The sequence below is a fragment of the Echinops telfairi genome, unplaced genomic scaffold (assembly GCF_000313985.2).
Source record: "Echinops telfairi isolate 266 unplaced genomic scaffold, ASM31398v2 ScPeMD7_7468;HRSCAF=8506_0, whole genome shotgun sequence".
Classification (NCBI taxonomy): Eukaryota; Metazoa; Chordata; class Mammalia; order Afrosoricida; family Tenrecidae; genus Echinops; species Echinops telfairi.
In genome coordinates, this window is record NW_022111369.1 from 26,096,844 (window position 1) to 26,120,576 (window position 23,733).

Consider the following 23,733-nt stretch of genomic DNA (forward strand, 5'->3'; position numbering starts at 1 on the left):
AAAAAGCTAAAAGGAAAACCACACTTAGCATATCTTACACAGAAAGAACTCTAGAAAAATGAAAGCCTGGCGTTGCAATATTGAAAGATTCTCTGGGCAAAATGTTGACCGAAGAAGATGGAAAGAATACCTGGAGTCACTGTGCCAAACAGAATTAGTGGACAGTGCACCATTTCTGGAGGTAGCACATGAGCAAGAAGCTATGTTGCTGCTGGAAGAACTTCAAGCTGCACCGAAAGTATTAGCCAAATATAATACTGCAGGAATAGATGGAATACCAGATTGAAGTGTTTCTTTTTTTAATCATTTTATTATTAGGGGCTCATACAACTCATCACAACCCATACACACATCAATTGTGTAAAGTTCATTTGTACAATAATTGCCCTCATCATTCTCAAAACATCAACAAGCTAAAGTACCAGAAACATTTATTTGTCTATGCCACAGAATTTGAAATACAGCTACTTGGCCAACTTAGTGCAAGAGATCTCTATGTTTTCCCAGTTCAAAGAGAGAATGCTCATACTATAGAACAACATCATTGATATCACATGCAAGTACAATTTTATTGAAGATCATCCAACAATGGTTTCAGCAGTACATGGACAGGTAATTGTCTGAAGTTCAGCCCAGACTCAAAAGAGGGCATGGAACAAGGGATATAATTTCTGATGACAAATTGATCTTGGCTGAAAGCAGAGAAAATAATAAAGATGTTTACTTGTAATTTATTGACTATACCAAGACATTTGACTACGGATATCATAACAATCTATGGATAAACTGGTGAAGAATTGCAGAACCATTCATTGTGCTGATGTGGAAGTTGTATTTGGACCAAGAAGTTGTATGAACAGAACAAAGTTATATTGCATGATTTAAAATCAGAAAAAGGTTTACAGCATCATTGTATCCTCTTGTGATATATATTCAGCCTTTAAGCTGAGCAAATAATTGGAGGAGGTGCCTTGTATGATTTAGAATGGGGCATTAGCATTGGAGGAAGGTTATTAGCAACCTGGGATGGGCAGATGACACAAACCTGTCCTCTGAAAGCAAAGAGGACTCAAAATCCTTGCTGATAAAGAACAAAGATTGAAGCCTTCAGTATAAATTACAGTGCAATACAAGGAAGACCAAAATCCTCCTAAATAGACCAATAGCTAACATCATTATAATTGGACAAAAGGTTGAAGTTTACAAAGATTTTGTCTTACTTGGATCCACAATCAATGCTCATGGAAGTAACAGTCAATAAATAAAAAATATCCCTGGGATTTAATAAACCTGCTGGACAAGCCTCTTGAGAATATGGAAAGGCAATAATGTTACAATTTTGAAGACAAAGATGTCGTTGACCAATGCCATGATATTTTCAATGACTTCAAATGCCTGTGATAGTTGGTCCTTGGATAAGGAAGATCAAAGAAGAAACAATTCATTTGAAATAAGCTGTTGGAAAAGGATATTGAAGTTACCCTGGACCGCTCAAGGGACAAGCAGATCTCTCTTGGCAGAAGTACTGTAAGCATGCTCCTTACAGGCAAGGGTGGCAACTTCATCTTACATACTTCAGACATGTCATCTGGAGAGACCAGTCCCTGGAGAAAGACATCACAACTCGTAAAGGAGCCTGGCAGCAAATAAGAGGAAGGTACTTGAAGGGATGTATCAACTCAACGGTGGCAACAATGGGCTCAAGCACAGGAACAATTCTGAGGATGGTGCTGGGCAGAGCAGTGTTTCATTCTGTTGTGCATGAGGTCGCTGTGGGTTAGAGCTGACTCAATGGAGACTAACAACACCAACAGCTTTTGTGGTTGCTGCATACATTTGAATAATAATAGTGTTGATTGGATTTTCTCAATGTTGGATGGACATCATCCTATCATACACAGCATTGTACTTCAAGATTGATTTTGAAATATCCTTTGTAATAATGAATACTACCTCTTTCCTCTTAACTGTGTGATTCCCACCATTGTAAATCATGATTTTCTGATTCAAAATGACCAATAGCAGTCCATTTCAGCTCACAAATGCCGACGATACTGATCTTTATGTGTTCCATTTTAATTTTGACTACTCCTAATTTGTAGCCAGAGGAGGTCAGATATGGCTCGTGCCACATTTTCTCACCCTCACAGTGGAAATCAGAGGAAAAACTCCAGGATATTGTAAAGTTTTGTTAGGAGAGAGCTCAGGAAAGGAAACTAGGAGAGTGATACCAAGCTTCTTGTTGAAATAACTGAGAAACAGTACTAATGGGAGGCAGCTTAGTGAGATCCATTTTTTTCCCTTTGGAGAGGAGTTAAATTTTCTATATTTAATAGACAAATGATGATATTTATTACATATTGAAGTGAAGGGATTTTTTAATGAATCTAAATCCTGTATCCTGGCAGTCAGTGAAGAGATTATGGAAAGCTGAAAGCAACCCAGTTGTCATCGTGTGACCATTAGATAAAGAAACAATAACAGCAGATGGTGGCTCTGTACCGCTTATAAGGAGGATCCAGCACACTTGGTGAGAGGGATGAAAGGAAGGGAGGAAGGCCCAGCACCCAGCTGGAGTGCATCAGCGAGTGAAGGTGGACAGAGAAGGAAGGGCCGGCGAAGGAAGCTGAAGTGGCTCATAGGACCAGGCCAGAGAAGTCCGGAAAAGAGGAAGTTTCGAGGAAGGGATAAAGTACTGTATCAAGTTCAGCACAGGGGCTAACTCCTTCCGCACTGCTGAAAGTAGCTCCAGGGCCTGTAAAGACTAAACTAAAATAGAAGCCTGGAAACCACACGCGATCATTAAACACAGACTTGTACTGCATTAAACTCACAGAAGTCTCAGAAGCTTTGTGGGTTTTAATGTAAAATTGACACATAAAAATGACCTTGTTAATTTGTACTAAACAGATATGAAAGAAGGTGCCCTGGAGGCACTGTGGTCTATGGAGTGGCTTGTGAGCCTCCTTGTGGGCAGTTCAAACCCACCAGTCACTCGATGTCCACCTGGTTTCATCCACATATCACACGTTGCTAATGAGCCTTCCAGGAGCCCCGCCTTCTTCATGTAGCCCAGCACCTCAGGTGATTTGATCTCTGTCTGAAGTGACAAAGGCCACTTCAGACACACCGATTTAATGCAGACTACATAAGAATACAACCCAGACACACACCTAATGAAATTCGTAGTCCAATATTATTCAACAAGCAACCCATGTCGTCATTATTTTTTGAGGTCACCTTTTGAAAAAAAATTCAATAAGGAGAGTCCATAAAACTTAATTATATAAAAAAAAGAAAGAAAAAAACCCTTAATTATAATAACAGATGATTTTCACTGTGCTTGAGATACTTTATCTAGTTTTAAAGTGATAAATAATCATGAGATAAAAATGTGTTGAATGCTGATTTTCCTCACAAATCATAGATATTAAAATTACTGAGATTTGACTTACCTATGAGTGTGTTACTAAATTCAGACAACACGCTCTGCACACTGTGAAGAACTGAAGCTAGAAATAGCTGTATATAACACAGAATGACCACTCTACTTATCAAATCATGCAGATGTTTGCTAACAGTGTCATTGAACTTGACCATATGGCTAGCAGGCAAAAAGACGGCTAGAGAAATAAAAGGTACTAATCCACGAACACAGATGGTCCACAACCTCTTTAGAGGCTTTGCTTTTGAAATTGAATTTTAAGTTGCTTTTTCAGTGATTGAGAAGAGCTAATTGGGCAGTGGTTAAACCTTGAGCTACTAACCACAGGCCAGCAACCACGGTGGATATCCTGGGAGACCGTTGCACGCTGTCCTTCAGGATTCCTATGCGTCAGACCAGCTCGATGGTACTGAATAGGGTTTGGGGTTTTAGATCAGTTACAAATCATTGTGCAGCAAGTCACCTCAAAAGAAAGGGCTCAAGACTATAACAGTACATTGTTTTTGTGAAATTGTGAGCTGACTGTGTGATTCCTCTGCTGAGCTTGTCTGGGCTGACGAATGGCTGCAGTCAGCAGGAAACTGGACCCAGTCGCGTGTAACATGTCATGTAGAACATGCCTTGACTCACGCGTTTGGCTTTTATGCAGCTGTTTGTCAGAGAACCTTGATTATCGTTCACAGTTTCTGACAGTATTCAAAGAGAAAGGAGACCACAAAGCCTCTCACAGGCTAAGATCCACAATTGATACAACATTCATTCTATTGGTCAAAGCATGCCAGACAGGCAGCCAGATTGAAGAGTGTGGAGAAATAGCCTCTATGCTTTGTGGGGAAAGGAGTAATATCACTTTGCAAAGGGAACTGGAGGTCATTATGATCATGGTACACTACTTGCAAACTAATTAAAAGTAAAACTTATCTTTTTTACTGGTTAAATGAGCTAGATGATGAGCTAGAAAGCATTTGACTGTGTGGATCCTAACAAACTATGGATAAACTGGAGAAGAACAGGAATTGCAAATAGTCCTCTCCCCTCTGTCCTTCATTATCGCATGCTGACACCAACCATCTCTCCTGAAACACTCTACTTTTACTGCGCTGCACTGCACACATAGCATTCACAGATAGTAATCATGGTTACAGGGATTTATTAGGGAAATTAACAGGTTACCACAAACCAGGATCAGAAAGACAACATTAAGAATTCCGTCTTGGTCCGCAACAGCGCTTCTCCTCAGCCAGTAACCAAGTCGCTTCGTGGTCCCTCTGCCTCTGTGGGCCAGGAAGTCTCCTTCCACCCAGTCTCACTCTCTCACGGTCTCAGCCATGTGGCTTCTCTGTTCTGGTGCCTCTGATCTCTGCACGCTACTGTCTGGCTGCCCTGCCAGTTCAAGCAGGGATCTTGAAGGTCCTCTGCTGGTAGTTCTTCTTCCTTGATGGTGCTGGGAGTTCGCTCTCTTCCGGCTTCTGAGATGGCTCTTGTAAACCCCAAGGAACGGCGAACTGTATCAATTGCTGAGTTAGAATTCTCTACATGTTATTTGCATGGTCCTATGCAATCATTTGGTGCGAGCTACAGACAGATCCATATCAGAGCCAGAAGTAATTAGCTTCACTTCACCACTAGGGGGTACTGTGTGGTTTAAGTTGGGAAAGGTGTGCATCAGGGTTATATTCTTTTTACATCCTCAATTTGTATGCTGAGCAATAAACTGAGCCACTTGACTGTATTAGATAGAATGAGGATTTGGAATGAGGATTAACAACCTGTGATACTGCAGATGCCACCAATGTGCTTACTGAGCTAAAAGCTAAGAGGACGTTACTGATGAATATCAAACACTACAGCCTTTGGTATGGATTACACCTTGAAAAAAGGAAAACACAATCCTCATAACTGGATCAACAAGGAACAACATAATAAACAGAGAGAAGGCAGACATTCTCAATGATTTCATTTCACTTGAACACCCCTAGGAAAAACTGCCAAAAAACTAACCACGTATCTCACAGGGTACCTCTGCTGCAAAAGACCTCTGTAACATACTAAAGGACGGATTTGTTAAGACTAGGATGTATCTGACTGGAGCCAGAGTATTTTGAATCACCTCATATTCATATGAAAAGTGGACGATGAATACGTGAGATTAAAGGATAATTCAGGTCTTTAAATTGGGTCATGGGTAGAGAATATCAACCATGTCATTCACAGCCTATGGTGGGAATCGGTGCATCCAGGAAAGAGTGCAGCAGACGGGAACCTGGGAAGACTTTGCCGCAAGGGCTTTGCACATGTGATCAGGGGAGAGCTGGAGGAGGCCGTAACATGTAGTAAAATAGAAAATGAGGACAATCTTATGAGATGGATTGACAAAAGGGCGATCGAAATTGGCTCAAACAGCTCAGGATGGCACACGACTGGGAAATATTGGGATCTGCAGTCCATAGGATCAGTATTAGTTGGGATTGATTTGATGGCATCCAAAGATGTATTGTACACAAACACACACACACACATGCGCACACACACACACACTTAAAATTTCCATGTAATTTGGGAAATTTAATAAAATTACAACAGTTGCCATATGTAGTAGGGAAATGTAAAAGTACATTGAAAAACATGACAGACTCTTAAATATAAGTTTTGGCAGAAAGTATAAGATGATAATCATATAATAGTTTATTTTTTTCTAGTTGATTCTTACGAATGATTCATATCACATGTCTCTAGTAAACGGGAAATTTGAAAAATTCTCTACAGTTATTTTTCTGAAGCTGAATGTGAATGCAAAATTTAAAAAGAACCAAAATCACCTTTATTTCTCAGTTAGATGAAAGTACATTTTAAACTACTTTATCTAACAATGTAAGTCCTAGTCATCATGTGATTACCACAGATATGTATGCCTCAGTGGTCACAATGCTTAAAATGTGGAGATGAAACTCATTATTCTCCAAAGTACTTTTCTCATTAACATTTATAAATTTCTGATATATTGTTGGTTACATTAGGAAAAAAAGAAATAGACAACATTCAGTTAAATTACCCTCATATTCAATCTACTTCAGATCAAGTCAGATCTGGACTGAATTATGTCTCCAAGGAAACTTAACCTTCTTCTCCTTACACTCTATAAATACTTTCTGTGGGTGGTCTCTCATACTCTGGGAGGCTTCTAATGACTTTATAGTCAGTGGTGGAATTTTAACAAAAGCATTTTAAGTTTTATTTTTTTAATTCTTTGATTAATTCTTTCATCTCCACATTTTAAGCATTGTGACCACTGAGGCATACATATCTGTGGTAATCACATGATGACTAGGACTTACATTGTTAGATAAAGTAGTTTAAAATGTACTTTCATCTAACTGAGAAATAAAGGTGATTTTGGTTCTTTTTAAATTTTGCATTCACATTCAGCTTCAGAAAAATAACTGTAGAGAATTTTTCAAATTTCCCGTTTACTAGAGACATGTGATATGAATCATTCGTAAGAACCAAAACTTCTAGTACAGAGTGATCTTGCTACAGAATGCCGAATCTCCTCTCTGACTACAGCAAGATTATCAATGTGATTACTTCTTCTTCTTCCTGCTGTAGCCTGTAATCGGAAATATCCTTCTTTGAACTGCTGAGTATTCCATCCTCCCTTGGGTCAGTGCCACCTCAGCTGACGTACATTTGCTGTTCTAAAATTCATTACACCTGCAGCTACTTCGACTAGTATGACAAGCTCTTCTATTTAGGGTAGAACTACAAGACTGATAGAATAATTACCGCAAAACTCTATTATGAAGCACTCCAGTATTTCCCAGATTCAATTATACTTGGGTCCAATTATGACTCCTGTGTATAAAGTAGGTATTATTTTGCTTATGTCATCTCTGACACAGGCACGTTACAGCAATCTGTTGTTTTGCATTGATACGTGATTTGATAGAACACATAGTTCTACATCATTTCCAAGGACTTGGTGAAAGTAAAGAAAACGATGAATATAAAAGTCTGCAGCCTTCTGTGTAGATTACACTTCAACATATTTTTTAACTGTCACTTCTTGATTGATAGAATTTGAAGAAATTTTATTAGAGTGCACACCTATTTAGGATCATTATAATTTGCATTTTTAGTTGAGCCCTTTCCATTTTGAAATGTTCCTTTTCTCTTAAAAATGCTTTCTGGTTCATATTTACTTTGCCTGATATTCAAGTGAATAAATTATCTTCCTTCTTAAAGAAGTTTGCTTTATTTGTCTTTTTTTAAATGCCAATTTAAATTGGGCCTCATCTCAAGTACTCCCTCAACATAAGAACACTTTGTTCTATTAATGCGGCATTCTGTGATGCTCACCTTCCCAACACGATCACTGAAGACAAAATGGGTGCATAAGTAAATGTGGTGAAGAAAGCTGATGGTGCCCAGCCATCAAAAGATATAGCATCTGGGTTCTTAAAGGCTTGAAGATAAACAAGCAGCCATCTAGCTGAGAAACAGCAAAGCCCATATGGAAGAAGCACGCCAACCTGTGTGATCATGAGGTGTTGATGAGATCAGGTATCAGGTATCTAAGGCTCAGAACAAAATCATACCCAATATGAATGGGGAGGTGAGGGGCATGGAGTGGAGACCCAAAGCCCATCTGTAGACAATTGGACATCCCCTCAGAGAGGGGTCACAGGGAAGAGATGAGCCAGTCAGGGTGCAGTATTGCACCAGTGAAACACACAACTTTCATCTAGTTCTTTAATGCTTCCTTCCCACCACCATCATGACTTCAATTCTCCCTCACAAATCGGATTAGACCAGAACATGCACACTGCAACAGATAAGAGCCCACAACAGGATAGATGAACCACTCAGGGCCAACAATGAGAATAGAGATACCAGGAGGATAAGGGAAAGGTGGACAGGGAAGGGGGGAATCGATCACAAGGATCAAAATATAACCCTCTCCCAGGGGGGATGAATAATGGATAAGTGAGTGAAGAATGACAGAGGGCAATGTAAGATATGGAAATAATAATCTATAACTTATCAAGGGTTCATGAGGGAGGGGTGTGTGGGAGGGAGGGGGGAAATGAGGAGCTGATATCAAGGGCTCAAGTAGAAAGAAAATGCTTTGTAAATGATGATGGCAGCATATGTACTAATGTGCTTGACACATGGATGAATGTATGGATTGTGATGGAAGATGTAAGAGCCCCCAATAAAAGTTTTTAATAATTAAAAAAGTGCCATTTTAAATTTGTCTTCTGCGTCTGTACATTGAAACAATATATCTTCTTAGAAGCATATCATTGTGCGTTTCTTTGTTTTTAGTTTTGTATGTTTAGATCCAGGTTGAATGATTCTTCATATTTAATGTATAGACATTTAAAGTAATAAAGCCTAACAGCAAGAGCTAGGTTTCTGCTATCATTATATGCCCTGTTCTTTATCCCCCCCACGGAGTTTTGTTGGCTTTCATCTCCTTCCTGCTTTCTTTTGGATAAACAAAATAATTTCCAGTTATTTTCATTTTCCTTCACATTAAATTGGTAGTTATGCAGTAAAACCTCCATAGTTCTAAACTTCTGTAAGGAGTAAGCCATACAAAGGAGCAATACTCAACTATTTTCCTCCAGCACAGGCTTGGAGAAAAGAGGATGACTGTGTCCTGTCAAAGGGAGAAAACTTGCAAATCTCAAAGATCAAATCAATTATTTATTTACTTTTTTGGCTCTCAGAGATTTGACAATATGTTCTCCTCGTATTATTTAATTGAATGTGTTAAAGATCCCTTCGTGCATTCTTGCTATGCTAGCACCTTCAAATATTTCTATTGGTTTTATTTTTAACACTGTATGTATGTCGACTATGACTAACCATTACTAGTTTCTTCCTGTTTGTTATGTTTTTGTTATGGATCTTAATTATATAAAAGTTTATAATTCCCTAGGACATTGATATGATTGTTTTACGTGATTGTTTCATTTCCACATAATAAAATTTTCCTTTGAATAATTCTTTGTTCTTTTCTACATGTTTGTGTTTCTTCATCAGTTTATCTTCATTCTATCTGAGGAAGATGGAGCTTTCTACTTCCATAAACAATTAGCCTCTAAAGCTCACAGAGCAATTCTACTCTGTCCTATAGGGTCGCTATGACTTGGCTTCCTTCGATGGTAGTGAGTTTGATTTTTTTTTTTTAGGAATACACTTACCATAACTTTTAGTGGCTCCTGGTATAGGTCTAGTCTTACTTTTAGTATTATCTTTATTTTTCTTTTAGACATATATATATATAGATATGTATATATAGATATATATATTAGACCAGCCCTTCCTTTCTCAGAAATGTTCATTTTACTTGGACAGAAGACACAAACAGACAAAACAAAGTTGAAAAATATTTAAAGGTAGAGGAAGGTGATAGAAATTGAGAAATGCAAAGTTGGTCAGTAAAAAGGAAATTAGCTAAGCTTTCCATTTAAATAGCTTTTGGCTGGGATAAACAAAACTTCTTATAGATTAAAAAAACAAAACAAAGTGGAAAAGCATGATTAGTCTTTTTCAAGCCAAAAGAACTGATGGAAAAAGCAATAATCCAAGCCTGGAATGGCATAGTGAGTTAAGTGTTTGGCTACTAATCTGCCAAGCAAAAGATCAGTTGTTCAAAACTTCCAGGCACTCCACAAGAGAAAGATAAGGCTTTCGAATTATGTAAACATTTATTGCCTCAGAAACCCACAGAACCAGTTTACTGTGCCCCATAGAGTCACTGTGAGTTCGAGTCGACATGGTGGCAGTGAGTGTCATTTTTTGGAGGGGTGGGTGGGTGGAGGTTGTCAGTAAGAGAAGTCCGGTGGTAGACTAGGCTACTTGTTAGGCTTCTACTTACAAAGTCAGCAGTTAGAACGCACCAGTTGGCCCATGGGAGAAAGATGAGACTTGTTGCTCACTAAAAGATGTACAGCCTTGACTATTCACAGGACCAGTTCTACTCTATTCTATAGAGCAGATGAGTCTGAGAATCAACTCAGGGCAGTGAGATGGGTAATTAGATGCCCCGGTTGTGCTGTGGGGTAAGCTTTTGATGACTAACCACAGGTTGGCAGTTCAAACCCGTCAGCCACTTTATGTGAGAAAAATGAGGCTGTGTGCTCTCCAGAGTCGCCCTCAATCGTGCGGAGCACTTTGGCTTTGCCGCCTCAGACTTCAGGATATCTGCTGCACTTCCTGCCCTCCGTGCATATTTCAGAAGGGAAATTGAGAGAAGGGCCAGCATCGCTTCTTCTTTTAAAAGTCTGTGGTCTTATTTGGCACAGTCTGTCGAAAACTTTCTCACCTATCTCTCTACAATTTTGTTTGCTAGGTTAATTTTGAGAAGTCATTGGACAATGGGAATGAGTTTAAATGTCTAGAACTGACCAATAATGATTCATTTCTGAGAATTTTGTTTTGTTTTCAGGTCAAAAGGGTACAGGCCAACAGATTTTATGGAGATAATTGGCAGTTTCTGTCGAGCCAGCTACAGGATAAATCAGTCACCAACACTCTTGAGAGATTGTGGGGCAGCCTTCCTACCCAGAGAGGGAGACGGATCCAGCAGCTACAGATCCACCTGCTGCACTCCTGGTTCCAACATAACAACCAGTCCGTCCCACTTTGTCCACAGTGTTAGCTTTGTTGCTACAGTTCTGGACAGTTTATCGTTAGAAATAGAAATATTGTTCTTCGGATTGTTGATGTAGTTGTTCTTTGGTGTCAAAGTAGTTTCCCACTCAAACCAAGCCTTGTTTCAAACCGAGCTGCATCCCATGTTTTGTCCGAGTGACGGCCTGTCGGTCTATACACGGGTTCTGCAAGGGCACAAGTATATGTTCTCAAATTCTTTGAGATGTTATTCATAATTGGTAATGATCCACAGGGATGGTTGACTTGGCATAGCCAATACTTTAGTTAAAATTTCATACAGCGTGACATGTAGCATCAGAATCTCTAAGGAATAGCTGTTTGTTGCAGAATTGTATTGAATGTATAAAATTTGGCAGAGTTGTCACAAAGTGATTTTTTGAAGGAGCTGATTTCAATATATTTTCTTATTTAACTATATTTAAAGTCTACTTTTTGTGATAAGAAGTTATACCACCATGCACAGTAAGTAACTGTTTACATTTATGGTGTCTATGAGGGAAGGCCATGTAAAGATGTAGGTGAAATTTTACAGTTGTAATTTCCTTAACAGAACTCAGATTAATTTGATTCTGATAGCACCTTATTCAACATATTTAGATTAATAGACTATATTGGATACTAGATAACTATAAGTAGGGTACTAGCAAATATTCATTCTGGTTATTTTACTATATTTGCCAAGAAACTTTTATTAGTAATTTAATATAAAATGGACAAATATGACTAATATTTTCAAGGTTTCGTGTGACTATTACATCAACCATAGGTCAGCATTAAGATGATTACATTCAAATGTGTCTGAAACTTTGAAACTTGTATCAGTTTATTCTCCAAGTAGTTAAGTTCAATCATGAAATTGACTAAATCTCTGAATTTACTTTCTTTTTCAAAGGAATTTTAAAAAAATCACTGCCAATGAGTTGATTCTGAAACATAGGGACTCAGAATAGAACTGGCTTACAGAGTTTTCAAACCCATGACTCTTGATGGAAGCATGCATCCTACACACTCCCACGTCTCTTTCCTGTGAAGAGGGTGGTGGGTACACAGCGCTGGTCTTTGCATCGGCACCCCACTGCTTACCCAGTACGGCTTCTTTTCATTTTCCTGTGGTTAACTGCTCCTTTTTGCAGCTGGCCTGATTTTGGATTCACGTGCCACATTGTGCATCAGATTGAATGGCCCAAACAACCCTCACCCTCCAGTATACTTCCTGTGTGTTTGCACCCTGTCTGTTGGAAAAGTTATATTGACAATTCACCAGCATGCCTACGGCATAAGAAATATACAACAGAAGTATATGTTCCTCTTGGAAACCTTTCCCCCTGCTTTTTTTACTCTTTTGCAGGCAGGGTCACGGAAAATACCTGGGATATTTTTTCTTATCTGAAGGGTTTCACGTCTCATCTGTGCAATTTTAGCTTCAGTGCAGTGATTTAACTATTCATGCACGTGTACATGCACACTCAAAAGAGAGCATCGTACACAAAGAATAAGATCAATTGAAAGCTGTTTTCTTTTTCCTAGCAGTTTTATTAGCTGATTGAGAGAAGAAATCCCTCTCTCAATTTCCCCTAGATTTCCCCCTTTCCTACCTGGTCCACATTACTCTCCATCACCTTTAGATTTTAAAAGCAAGAAAGAAATGTCTTAAAAATAAAAATAACTTTTCTTTGATGCCAGAATATCTGTTTGCTCCCCAGTTAGCTAAGGTCAAAATCGTAAAGCTTATTCATGCTTTTTGGCTGGTCCAGAGGCTGGATTCGCTTTGAAAATATATATGCTGTAAAAGGTCACAGCTGCATGTGCTGTGCTCCTGTTAGTTCTTGCTGGGCAGGGCCATTGGCACACTCTACCCCTTCAGAGCTGCCATTTAGCTGATGCCTTAGGGGAAGAAGTGACGATTTTAACATCTCTTCTCTCTATCTGATAGCATATTCAAAATTTTTATATCTATATTAGCCTGTGGGGCCAATTACTGTTTTGTGAGGGCTAAAGCTAGCCTCAGGACAAGATGGAGACTTTAACATGTTTATTTGACAGTGACAACCTCTAGCATATTTTTGTCTTTCGCATGATAGAAATAAAATAGTTGCCAACTGTGCTGGGAAATCATAAAGGTCTTGCTAATGGGAAGTGCTTTAGAAAGCAGGGGACATGCATATTAAGTGAATTATAGTCTGAGCAGGCACCTCATATTGCTAGATTTAAATGCACTAAGTATAAGTACAATTAATACAATGTTTATCTGAGCTGTGTGGGTACACCAACCTTTATAATTAAACTGTGTCTTTAAAAAATTTGCTTGAGGTGAAATATTTTTAGAATTTGACTTACTGTTCATATGACTGAGATAATTTATGTAAAGCATCTATACAACGCTTACCACCCATGAAGCACATAATAAAGAGTAGTTATTTTTATCAGTGTACTGACCACCAAATGTGATCTTTTGGTATAGTTTATGCAAGGAATATGATCTTTTTCTGTGATTCTAATTCATTTGAAATTTGAACCTTCCTTCTACTAAATCCAAACCAAACCATTGTCATCCCGCTGATTCTGATTCATAACGAATCCATTTAGAATTTCTGAAAATGGAAATCTTTACGTGCATAGACAGCTTCATCGAGGCGCCAAAATCAAATTTTAAGGGGTTGATCTTCAGCTTGTTGTTTCTCTTGGGGGCTTACTCAAAGTCAAGGCCAGTGTTTGGAAGGCAAGATATAGCTAACAAAGATCGTAGTAAAATATTTATGATGGTTTATTCATTCACTTCCGCTCATCGATTGTGGTCCAATAAATCACGGCTTCATTTTGACACTTTAATTCATCTTGCTACAAGCCTGTCCAGGTCTGCCAGATTGCTGGAAGGTATTTATGACTGGAGAGGGAGACCTTTCCTGACCGTAGTGGGGCTACCACGAATTGTGTTACGTTGCTTACGAACTGAACAGTGAGCCTGATTCTTAGTCTCTCATTTAAGCCTGGGAAGAAGAGAACTCCGTTCTGAATGCTTCCTAAGCCCCAATTTATAAAGAAACAATTTCCTCTGCTCTTGATCAGCATCTGTCGGCTTGCTATGAGTCAGAATTGACTTGATGGCAGTGGGTTTGTCTGTCTGCTCCTTTGGTTTTATTTCCTCTCTTCTTAGACTCCCCTTGGGTTTCTCCCCTGTATTTGTCCAAGAAGATAAGGGCACTTTCAACAAATCACGATCTAAACTATTGTTTTCACATATTGTTTTCTTTCACTTTCCCTGATCAAGGTAACATAGTCCAGGGCTTTTTAAACGTTTTTCTACTTGAGACCCATTTTTCACAAGAAATTTGCAACATGAGCAAGCACTGCCAAAAACACCATGGATTCATTATGTGTTTGGCTTTGAATTAATTTTTGCTCCTGCAAATTCAGAATCCTTACTGTTGCCAAAATTTTAGGAACCCCGCGTTCAATTATTGAACCCTATACACAGTCATAACTATTAGTTTAAGAACTTTTCCTCAAAGTTAAGTGAGAATTGGGTAGTATCACAAGTAAGAAGAAAATATGAGATCTCTTTGTTTAGTTGTCCAAATCATTTAGGGCATAAATGTTAAATCAGGAGTATAATTTTTAAACTTAAAACTTTCCTATTAGGTGTGGCTAAACATATATGCTTATATATGTGAATGTGTGTGTGTGTGTGTGTGTGTGTATATAATGTATATATATTCACATTCAATGCTAAAAAGTAAAAGCCAAATAAAAATCTCAAAATATTATACTGTCATTACATATAGTGTACCAGATAATATCTGCTGTTATAAGTTGTTGATCACTTGTTAAAAAATAAATTTTGTCAAGATAGTATTTACAAATTCAAACAAAATTAAATGTTGACATTTTTATTTTTCACTTTGCAAATAATTTTAAATATCAGAGGGGTTATAGAAATAAAAAAATCAAATTAAATTATTTTCAAATACCCACACTACCCTCTTTTTATGCTTTATGCACAAACTAATAAACCACCATGAGATTAAAGCAAAGCTCAATAACTTTTCATTGAGATTTGGATGAAGGTTTACAGAGCAAATCAATTTTCTATTTAACAAGTCATGCTTTCTGCCTTTTTATTGTTATCCCACTAATATAACAGTATTCATCTCCCTTCCTCCCAGTTTCCCATGTTCATTGATTATTCTTTCATATGGTTTCAGACCTTGTGAACATATACTGCCCTTAGACAAAAGCTGCCCTTTTGATCACAAATGCTGCCTTATTCTAAGGAGCCCTTTCCTCCCCGGTCTTCTTATTCCCCTTATTGGCCTAACATTTGTCTGAAAGTTAAGCCCCCCACCCAGGTACGTTCACACAGGTGAGGTGGAAAGGTTTAGGTCTATCCTACTGAAACGAGTAATTAATAGGATCTTTAAAGCTTGTGAGCAACCATCTAAGGGTTAATTAATTATCTCTTCCCTTCTAAAACAAGGAAAAGTGGAGAAAATCAATGATGTCTTGAGATAATTAATCCAAAGGACTAATGGACCATGTGAATAAACCTGGAGACCAGAGAAAGGAGACAGTGTCATTATCAACTGCTTTGAAAGGGATTCCATTGTAAGAACAGGGATATAATGGGAGAAAGACAGAATAAAACTCAAAGCCATTAAAAAACAAGTGAACAACAACAACAACAACAAAAACGACTGAACGCACTGGTCGGATAAATATTGCTGGCTTCCCTGAGATTATGGCCCTTAGTTACCCATTCAGTCTCCCGGACGGTTCTCTCTTGATAACAGGTCCAAAGTACGCTAGACAAAGCCTGGCCATCCTTGCCTCTGGGGAGCCTTCTTCTGAGAGAGATGTTTTGGTTCTCTGGCAGTCCATGGTACTTTCCATGTTCAATGCTAACAGCATAGTTCCAATGTACAGATTTTCCTTATAAAATGCCCAACTTTCACATGCAGATGAGGTAATTGAAAATGCCATGGCATGGGTCCTCAAAGTAACGTCCCTGCTTCAGAACACTTTAAAGAGGTCTCGGACAGCAGATTTGCCCAAGGCAATGTGTCTTTTAGTATCTTGACCGCTGCTTTCACGAGTGTTGGTTGTGGATCCAAGCAAGTTGAAATCCTTGACAACTTCAATTTTTTATTGTGTTATCATGATGTTACCTATTGGTCCATTTGTGAGCATATTGTTTCTTTACATTGAGTTGTAACCCATCCTGAAGGCTGAAATTCTTGGTCTCCATCAGCAATCGCTTCAAGTCCTCACTTTAGCAAGGTTGAGTCATGTGCATACCACAGGTACTGCTGGTCCTGAGCTTCTTCATTTTCTCTCCGACAGACGGAGTCCACTCGATTTCTATGCACCCCATCTGAGGAATATTTCCATAGCCTGCCTTTTCATAATGTCCATTGGTCTAGAGCAAGACTAGGGTCAAATATGACATTTGGAGGGGGATCAACAAGAAAAGTTAAGCATTAAATATTTTAAATAATACATAGAATAGGAATTCAGAATTAGAAAGTAAAAGCCCAAGGCTCTGGAGAGAAACTAGAGAACAAGGCAATCAGCACAATTATCAAGAAAGAATATATATTTCAAACTTGGGAAAAAAGATTAGAGAGCTTACAGAAAGAGCAAGCATATTGCAAAATGCTTAGTACATAATCAGCCCCATAAAGAAATACAACACGAAGCTGTGTTTAGAAAATACAGTCTTTAAATGGCTAGGTAAAAATAGCTTTGCTGGCCTTAAAAAAATGCACATGTAATTTTCAAACATAAATTGTAATGCACTAATATGATCTATCCTATTTCTTTTGCATGAAATTCCTTAATAGAAGAATCTCTGTGATTTGGAAAGAACACGCAAATAATTATTTAGTATGTATTCTTTATAATTTAATTACCTGTATAATTAAATTATAATTTTTGTATGTTTTTGCAATTGTGTGTCTTTCCTTTGGTCGATAACATTTTTCAGTCACATATTCTTTTTTTAATTATTTTATTAAATAATCATTTTATTAGGGGCTCATACAACTCATCACAATCCATACATATATCATTTGTGTCCAGCACATTAGTACATATGTTGACTTCATCATTCTCACAGCACCTGCTTTCCACTTGAGCCCCTGGTGTCAGCTCATTTTTCCCCTTCTTTCCCTGCTCCCCCCTTCCATGAACCCTTGATATTTTACAAATTATATTATTTTACCATATCTTACCCCATCCAACGTCTCCCTCATCCACTTCTCCACTCTCCGTCCCCCAGGGAGGAGGCTATATGCAGACCTTGTTATCTGTTCCCCCTTTCTCCCTCACCTTCCCTCCACCCTCCCGCTATCGCCACTCTCTCCACTGGTCCTGGGGGGTTCATCTGTCCTGGGTTCACTGTATTTCCAGTTCCTATCTGTGCCAGTGTACATCCTCCAGTCCAGCCGGATATGTAAGGCAGAATTGGGCTCATGGTAGTTGGGGGAAGGAAGCATTTAAGAACTAGAGGAAAATTGCATATTTCATCTTTACTACACTGCACTCCAATTTGCTCTTCACCTCCCCGCTGCCCTTCTGCAAGGGGATGTCCAATTTCCCGCGGATGGGCCCTGGGTCCCCACTCTGCACTCCCCCTGATTCACAATGTTATGATTTTTTTTTTTGGTCTTTGATGCCTGATACCTGATCCCTTCGATGCCTTGTCATCTTACAGGCTGGTGTGCTTCTTCCAAGTGGGCTTTGTTGTTTCTCAGTTAGATGGCCCCTTGCTTATCTTCCAGCATGTGGGACCCCAGATTCTGTATAATTTGACAGCTTGGCACCATCAGCTTTCTTCACCACATTTGCTTATTTTTTGTTCTTTTTCTAGTTTCATTTTGTCCTCCTCCCCATCATGATCCACACAGAAAAGACTGTGATCTGAATGGCATTCGATTCCAGGAAAAGCAGGGCAACTACAGAACATTAGTAGATTCAGAAAGAGCTAGCATCTCACTCACTCACTCATTCCCTGCTACCTTAAATGGTTGCTTTTGACAACCATATGTTTTTTGATGTCTTACGTGCTGAGTGTTACTGGCCGCTGAACAAGTCCTTTGCAATTTAACTCCCATAAACTAGCTGTATGTTGCAGAGCAATAATCTTTAAAATATGTCTCTTGTGTGTACCTGTTCATTGATCCAATGCCTTGCCTTATGGTCATGCTCGCATTCAATAATCATCATTATGGAAATAACAGTGCTTGCCTGTTTCAAACTGTAGTATCAACAGATGCCAAGAGCACTAGAAATCACCCAGGCTTTCATGCATATTTCTTAAATTGACTGATGGCTTTTGACTGGGGGAATATATTTATGAGTGTATTTTCATTATTTTTCCAAACTGTTTTAAATCTTGAAATAATTTAAACACTTGCTCCATAATCTTAGGGCTTTAGTATGGTCTCCTTTAAGTATTTTTCTTGTATCTTTTGCTTGGAGGAAATTAAATATCTTGATAATACAATGGTTAAACACTCAGTCACTAACCAAAATGTTAGTGGTTCAAAACCCAGTGGGATAGTTCTATTTTGCCCTGTACTGTTACTATGAGTTAAAATTGACTGGATGTCAATGGGTTACTTACAGGTATGTATACCTTTATGCAAAATGAAGTCAATAATAAGATACATTTATTGACTGATATGCTTCATTTTGCACCCCGTTCTGAATTCAGCTTGAGTTCCAACCATTGTTGAATTGTCCATTTTAATTTTATGTAGAATTAATAATATTATTGGATAACTTCCACATCCTGCTGGGTCACTTATCTTTGAAATGGGTACAGATATGGATATCTCCATCTCAGTTGGTCATATAACTGTCTTCCAAGTTTCTTAGCATAGATGAATGTTTCCTGTAATTCATCAGCTAATGGAAGCGTTTCCATTGGTATTCTATCAATTCCTGGAGGCTTGTTTTTAGCTAAAGCCTTCAGTTAAGCTTGATTTTCTACCTTCATTATCATCTTTTCTTGCTCATATGCTGCTCTTGTTGAATGGTTGAATGTGAACCAGTTCTTTTTAATACAACAAATCGATGAATTCCTTTCATCTTCTTTTGATGCTTCCTGTTTGCTCTTAGAATTCTACAATATCACAACTTGAGAATTGAAATTTTTATTCAGATTTTTCATATTGAGCTATTGTGAGCATGTTTTCTTTAATTATTTTTTCAGTTTGAAAGGTAAAGGTTTTTATCTTTGCAAAACTCCAGGTCACTCTGTATTACATTATAGTATTATACTTTGGCTTCCTGACCTGTCATTTGAATTTTTCTTTTCAGCTAATGGAAGGGATAAAGGGAAGAAGTGAAAAAGCTGGACAGAACCATTAGAATCCAGCTCAAATTGCACAGCTGAGGTTTCCCATTCAATTTAGTCATGAACATGGTAGTACTAAGGGTCAAAAGGAATCTTATATATTCCGTACCTATTCTTTCTAAAACTATTGTTATTGAGAGTTCATGCATATATAACATCATTTTATCATTCAATCATGTCAAGCAGTATGGTCTAATTGCTACTCCCATCAGTTTCTGAACATTCTTTTTTCTTCCTGGACTCCTTGACATCACCACCACCACCCCCACACACACTGTATCCCTCCACCCCCGCCCTGCAAACCCTTACTCTACTTGCTGTCCCTGTAGGTTCATCAGTCTTGAGTTTCATATACCCAAGACAGAAAAACATAACAAAACTTTAAGAGGGTGACCTCCGATGACATAACACCTTTGAGATATACCCTAAAATGGAAAAACGAAACCAAAACACAGAAAATATTGATAACTAAATCAAGTCCTGCATATATCTGCATGCACTTGTCAGTAAAACTGACAAAGTTTTACTGTTCAAGTCAGATTTATTCCTCTGATTTTCAATACTCATCCTATTATGTAGCATTATCTAATTTCTACCTTGGTAATCAATTATCAATCACACTACTCAATAAAGTAACACCTTTGTTTGTCCTTTGATCTAGAGGCATAAAAAATCCAAAGTGACTAGGTTACATTCTTAATTTTCATTTCAATAAAATCCATGTTGCATAGCAGTAAAGGGTAGTCTTCATTTTGGAACCAACACTTCCAGACCCAGAGCATAAGATTCTAGAAACTGGATACAAAATTCTTCAGTTGGGTTACTTGGGGTTATCATGATTGGTGCCAGGTCTATTTCCTTCCACCTGCAAATCCTGGCTCTTATAGAAAGACCACCATATATCAGATGCTATAGTAAAGCATATGCAGCCTTGGAGAATACCAAGGCAAAGCTGCTAAGTATTAGAACCTAGCTGGCTCCATGATTGTGTCTTTATAAAGCCATTACATACTTTTCTCAAGAAAGTTACTTCATAATAATTCAGAATTTGGGATTGTTTTGTTGTTAGGTGCCATCCAGCCAGTTCCAACCCACACTGACCCTATGCTCAAAAAAAGGAACACCGCCCAGTCCCGTCCCATCGTCACAATTGTTCTTATGTCGGGGTCCCTTGTTGCAGCCTCTGTGTCAACCCATCTTCTCAAGGGCTTTCCTCTTTTTTGCTGTCCCTCTACTTTACCAAGTATGATGTCTTTTTCCAAGCCCTGGTTTCTCCTGACAACATGTCCAGTATGCCTCCCAGGAGCACTTTAGCAGCACTTCTTCCAAGACAAATGTGTTTGTCCTCTAAACAGTCTTTGGTATTTCCAATATGATTTTCCAGCACCACTATTCAAATGCAGTGATTCTTCTTCGGTCTTCTTTATTCAATGTTCAACTTTCACATGCAAATGAGGTAACCGAATGTCATGGCTTGGGTCAGATATACCTTAGTCTCAAAGTAACATCCTTGCTTTACAAGACTCTAAAGAGGTCTTGTGAAGCAGATAACCTAATGCAACTCATCTTTTTTATCTTTTCACTGCTGCTCCCATGAGCTTTCATTGTAGATCCAAGCAAGACGAACTCCTTGACCACTGGGACCTTTTCTCCATTTATATTGATGTTGCCTATTGATCTAGTTGTGAAGATCTTGATCTTCTTTACATTGAGACACAATCCATACTGAAGGCTGCAATCTTTGATCTTCATCAGCAAGTACTTCAAGTCCTCCTTATTTTCAGCACACAAGGTTGTGTCATCTGCATAACACAGGTTGTTAAAAAAAAGCCTTCCTCCCATCCTGATGCCACACTCCTCTTCATATAATTCTTCCCAGATACTTTTCTTAGCATACAGACTAAATAAGTGTGGTGCGAGAATACAACCCTAACACACACCTTTTCGGATTTTAAGTCATGCAGTATTTCCTTGAGTTGGCACAATTACCTCTTGATTCAGGTTCAGGTTCTGCTGGACCAAAATCAAATGTTCAGGAATTCCTCTTGTTGTTTTACATGATTTTCTATATATAAAATCCAGGATAGGTAAATCTTTAGAGACAGCAACTGGATTAATAATTCCTAGGAATATGGCAGGGAGGTTGGGTTGGAGGAGGAATGAGAAGCTAACAACAATGATTACGAGAAAGAAGAAAATGTTCTAAAACTGATTGTTATGATGATTGCATCTTGGCTCAAAGCAGATAATACCAGAAAGAGGTTTACTTGTGTTTTATTGACTATTCAACTGGATGGATCAGAGCATATTGTGGATAACATCGAGTAGAATGGGAATTTCAGGACACTTCATTGTACTCATGTGAAACCTGTACATGACAAATGAGGCAATTGTTCAAACAGAGCAAAGAAATACTGCTTGGTATAAAAACAGAAAAGGTGAGTGTCAGGTGGTATCCTTGCACCATAGGTTGTTAAGATGTGTATTGAAACAGGAATCTGACTACATGAAAAATATTATTGCATCAAGCTTATTAACAGTCTTTAAATGCAGATGGCACACCCTTACTTGCTGAAAGCAAGGAGGACATGAAGCACTTGCTGATGAAGATCAAGGGCTAGAGCCTTCCATATGGACTGCAACTCAAAGCAAAGAAAACCCAAATCCTTAAAACTGGACTTTTGTCCAACATAATGATAATTGGAGAATGATCGAAGTTGTCAATGATTTAATTTTGGTTGGATCCACAATGCATGCTCTGGGAATCAGCTCTTAGTAAACAAACAACGTCTTGCATTAGAACAATAGCATTGGTCATATTGCATGGACTGGACATATTGCATCTACTGCACATTCCCTCTTGAATGTGTCATTTTGTGGACTAAGGCGTGCCTTCACAATTTATGGTATTTCTGATTTCCTAATATGCATGTGAAAATTGAACAACTAAAGAACTCTAGAGAAGAATCAATATGGTGCTGGTGAAAAATATTGGAAGTACTGTGGATTGCCATAAGAGCAAATGAATCATTCTTGGAAGAAGTACAACAGAATGCTATGAGAGGTAAAGCTGGCCAGACCTTATCTCACCTAGTTTGGACATGTGATCAGGAAAGACAAGGTCCTGGAGAAGGACATCCTGCTTGGTAAAGAAGAAGGGCGGTGACAAAGAAGAAAACAAAATAGATTGACACAGTGGCTGCAATAATCAACTCAAAAATATCAGTGATTGTGAAGGTGGTCCAGGACCTGGCAATATGACCTTTTGTGAGTCGGAGTGGACTCAGAGGCACCTAACACTAATTAAAAAACAAAAATAACAATGAATGCTTCTGATCCTTCAGAAATGAAGATCTTGGTCACCCATTTGACTGACATATTTGCTGAGGGCAACAAATCTCAATTGCTGAGGGCAAAGGGAATGCAGAATGGCTGGTGGAAAAACACGTGGTTCTAAGATACAACCAGCCACCACCATTTGACCAATTTTAGAAACAGTGACTATAATTGTATCAGATAATAAGCAACTGTAAATTGATCATTTCTTTCTTGCATGTATGCATCAAATGTTCTTGTTATCTTCACTTATTAAAAATAAAATGTAAACTGGGGTAGTGTATTTTTAGCAGTAGGCATGTTAGTTGTATCATGTTAGGTCAGTAGTTCTCAACCTTCCTAATGCCGCAATACCTTAGACACGGTGTCCATAGAGACCCTGGAGGAAGACAGGAGCTGCAATAATGGACTCAAACATACTAACAATTGTGAGGAAACAAAGGACTGAGCAGTATTTTCCTCTGTTGTTCAGAGGGTCCCTATGAATTTTGACTGAGTCAATGGCCCCTAACAACAACAGCAACAACAACTACTACTATTACTACTACAACAACTACTACTTCAATGGTGAGATGCTAAGAGCGTCCCAACATACGAAAGGGGATTTTCTTGAAGGTATGGCCTGACTCTAATGGATATGAATATCTGTCAAATCTCTTTTTATTTTTGCTTGCTCTAGATCTTTCATTTTGGTTATCATCATCTGACAATGTCTCCTGCAGCCTTTGACCATCTTCTCTTAGACTCCTCAGCCTCCACAGCCTGTGAACCAGTGGCCAATCTCAGAATAGTCCGCTCTTGTAGCTACTAGATTGATACCTGAGCCCATGGGACTTGCTAGCTCCCACAACCTTGGGAGCCATCTACTTGACCTAATTCTCTCTGAATAATTTAGGGGCCTTCAAATAGTTTG